The 3,972-nt window shown below is 41.1% G+C and overlaps 1 non-coding gene across 1 annotated transcript; it reads right to left on the bottom strand.

Annotated features, from left to right (window-relative positions):
- Window positions 1-3,332: 3,332 nt before the first annotated feature.
- On the bottom strand, window positions 3,333-3,438 carry LOC145573354 (small nucleolar RNA R71). The gene has a single exon (XR_014097400.1). It is a non-coding gene; the product is annotated as a small nucleolar RNA R71 (small nucleolar RNA).
- Window positions 3,439-3,972: the final 534 nt, after the last annotated feature.

The raw sequence follows: 3,972 nt of genomic DNA, 5'->3' as shown, positions 1-3,972 counted from the left end.
GCTAGCCAACTTGGCTATACCAAATGCCCCTAGCACCCGGTTTGCTCGGGGCATTCCAATCATAAGGGTATTTTTGGTAAATTGTTGATTAATTAGTAATTTTACCGTCTCGTCATTAATTAATTCGACTCAACTTACGACGCTCGGTTTCGACTCTCTAAGCTCGAATTTCGACGTCTAAATATTAATTACTCGAGCGACTCATTAATTTCTTTCGAATTAATTCATCGTGTCAGATCGTTAATTGATTGGGTGTGACCCGAAGGGTTCAGTCAAGATTAAGCTGTAATATTAATTATACATTAATATTACTGATCGGATGCGGCCTCTACCTAGGCATTTCGATCACTTGACCTCACTGAATAATTCCGAACTCTCTACCTGAATAATACACTTGTTCGAAGGACACCATTCCTATCAGACGCCTTTCGTTATCAGTTCGTGAGGTTGAGTCACAGAGCTAGCTGTCGTCGTGCGAGCGACGACATGGAGGTATTTCTCTTTGACTTTTATTTTATTTGTGTTACTCATTTTACTTGCATTTTAACTCGGCTTATTTTTCTATTTCAGCCTGTTCCTCCATCACGCACTCGTACGAGGCCCAAGGATCGGAGAGAGAGTGATCTGGGTCTGGCTCGAGGCGTCGTCGTACTTCAGCCGGGAACCAGGGCGGTCGAGCGGAGTCGGATTGGACTGTGGTAGTGGAGGGTTCCGGGTCTTCTTTCGAGGGTGCATCGAGGAGGCCGGCTGACCAAGGTGGCGTAACATCGGCTCATTTCGCGGGTGGTGGGATGTATGAGGTTGGCTCGTTGTCGCAGAGCCACATCAGCCTCAGCAGTCGGGACCTCAACAGGGTGAGCCAAGATGGGCTGGCCCTACTCTTTTGCTTTCGACCACTAGTGATCCTGATGCTGGTGAGAGATTGACTCCGCGGACTGTGCAGTTCTTGGATACATTTGGTGTTCCTCCGCAGTTGTGTCCTCCGGTGCCGTAGTTGTACCTGTGGTTTTTTTTTATTTGACTTTGTAGGACTTTGCTTTATTTGACAGTTATGTTAGATATATTGTACATACATCTTACGATTACTATGTTATTTATCTTTTTGTATTTTTATTTTTCATTTTATGTGCATGTAAGTGTGTGCAAAATTGTGATTAATTTTTGCGCAAAAAATTCCGTCATTTTGATGAGTGACATTTTTGGCACTCATTTGGTTCCTTTTTGGATGATTTTTATATCTTTTTACCCTTCTTTTCTTTAGTTTCCCTTAGTTTTATTCTTGTTTTCTTCATTTCGTGCTTTTTGTAGTTAGTTTCTCTATTTCGTGCTTTTTCTTGTTTACTTGCTATTTTTCCTTTTTACTTGCTTTTTATCCTTTGATTGTAGGTTGTGATTGATTTTCCAAGGATTCCCGGGCTTCCTTTCTATGGTTTTCCATTGATTTTCATGCCTAAAGCTTGTGCAAGAAGTTTCAAGTCAATGAGAGGTTCAAGGAGCATGCTTCAAAGTCTTGTTTATGCCTTCCTCATGGCTCATTTTCTTCAAGAAATTCAAGGAAGTTGCTGCCTACCTTGTCCTCCATCATCATCATCTAGGATGCGTGCACCTCGTGAGCAAGGGCAAAGAAGAAAGGAGGAAGCTGCAGCTATGTGCGGGCGCACTTGAGGAGTGTGCGGCCGCACATCTGTCGTGTGCGGCCGCACATCAGGTGTGTGCGGGCGCACATTCCTGGGTACACTCCTTCGAGTGCCCGCACCAACGTGGGTCTATTTTTGGACGTCTTTCCCAACTTCCTCTTGGGATTGTTAGTTATTTTCATTCCTTTTATAGAGAGAAGTTTGGGATCTTAAGAGGGGAGAATTAGATTAGATTAGATTTTAGAGAGAGAAAACATTAGTTCTTAGCATTTTTAGAGAGAGAAAGTGTGGGTTTGATGATTGATGATTGAAGACTGCTTCATTTGATTTGATTTCTATCAAGTTTGTAAGGATTCTTTACTCTTTAATGCAATTCAAAGTTTGATTTCATTAGTATTGTTGTTTGATTTGATTAATTGATAGTTTATTGATTTTGCTTGTTTCAATTTGATTTCAATTGATGAATTTGGGAATGATGATTAGTTTAGCTTTGATTTTGTTGTTCTTTATGGATTGTGAGTAGTTTATTTGCTAGGGTAGTGGTGAAGCATGTATTGATGATGAATTGAGGTTAATTTGGGGGAACATTGATTGAGTTGATGACGTGATTAAATTGGTTGATTGATTATGTGCATGTGTGTGTTTGATTTAGGCTTGATCACCCTAGTTATTCACACTAGATTGCATTGTAAGCTTGCTATGATACGGACCATTGATTAGTAAACTTGCAATTTCACGATTGAGGTGCTTTGTGACGTTCCCTAGGTAGTGTTTAGCGTAGTTGACGCTAGTTAGACCTCTAGGTGAACCATCTTAGTATGCTCTTTTGGATACATGATGATTTTCCTTCATATCGCTTGACTTAGTTGGTTCAACCTCCCAAATTACCGTTTCCATTATGACTGCATGTGGATCCATTGCTCTAGTGTCTTAGATTGATCTCATATAAGTTTTGCATTGCCTAGTTTAGCCTAAGTTCTACCTCAACCCCTTCTTGACTCCGAAATAGCTTGATTTAGGCATCGTGCATTTGATATCCATTCCCTTGGGTTCGACCTTGACTTACCACTACGCTAAATAGGGGTTAGTTAAGTTACAAATTTTGTTTGATTGGGTGGGGTGGTAGCCCAACGACCTACCGTTTCCATCCCCATCAAAATGGCGCCGTTGCCGGGGAATGGTGCTTGAGTGCATGTTGTTTTTGAGTCTATTTCATTTTGATAAAATACAAAAAGATTTTACACTTAGGCTACACTTGTAGCCGTGCTACTAATATTGTCTTTGAGTTTTGTGTGTGTAGATCCCAAGTCATGGGAGGTAGTTCAAGAGTTACCTTGAAGGAGCTTGGAGTGCCCGGGGCTTATAGGTATGAGAGCGCCATAGTTCCACCTATATCACCGGAGAATGACTTTGAAATAAAGCCGGCAATGATCACCCTTATTGAGAGGAGACAATATGGTGGGGAGAAGAACGAGAGCCCATTGAACCATCTTAAGGAGTTTGAAAAATATTGTAACACAATCAAGATTAATGGGGTGTCTCAAGAATTCATCCGCTTTAAGTTGTTCCCTTTCTCCCTCATAGGAAGATCTTTGGAATGGCTAGATAAAGAGATGAAGCCCAATTCATTGAAAACTTGGGATGATGTCACCAAAGCTTTCTTGTTCCGTTTCTATCCTCAAAAGAAAACGGCGGAGGCAAGAGCTTTAATTCAAGGGTTCAAGCAAAAGCCTAATGAAAGCCTTTATGAAGCATGGGAAAGATTCAAGGATTATCAAAGGGAGTGTCCACACCATGGGATTCCCACCTATCAAATCATACATATCTTTTATGGTGGGTTGAGTTCTCATGGGAGAGCAAGTTTGGATGCCGGAGCCGGAGGCCCAATCATGAACAAGACGGAAGAAGAAGTGGTTGATGCTATTGATGAAGTAGCTCGTCATTATATGAATTGGCAAGAAGTGGAAAGAGAACCAACAAGCAAGGGTTACTCGATCGAACAACTTAGTGTCATTAATGATTTGACCACTTTGATTGCGGATTTAGGGAAAGAAGTTATGTCTCTCAAGGAAAAGCTTGAGAAGCCTCCTTCCCAAGCTCCAATTCTTCCCTCCCAAATTAAGGGGAGAGGTACATCTTCTCACTCTAACTCCAATCTTTCAACTTGTTGCATGATTGTGGAATGTTGGCCGTGTCAATTATGTGGAATGAATGATCACAATGCTTCTATGTGCCCAAATGTTTCTTGTAGTGAATGTGATGGAAGTGAAATGGAACACATGAATTATGTCAATAATCATGTTTGTGAACCTAGAAATGATGTTCAAAGGAATAT

The sequence above is a fragment of the Chenopodium album genome, chromosome 12 (genome assembly GCF_948465745.1).
Source record: "Chenopodium album chromosome 12, dcCheAlbu1.1, whole genome shotgun sequence".
Taxonomy (NCBI): Eukaryota; Viridiplantae; Streptophyta; class Magnoliopsida; order Caryophyllales; family Amaranthaceae; genus Chenopodium; species Chenopodium album.
This window is presented reverse-complemented; position numbering and strand designations above follow the sequence as displayed.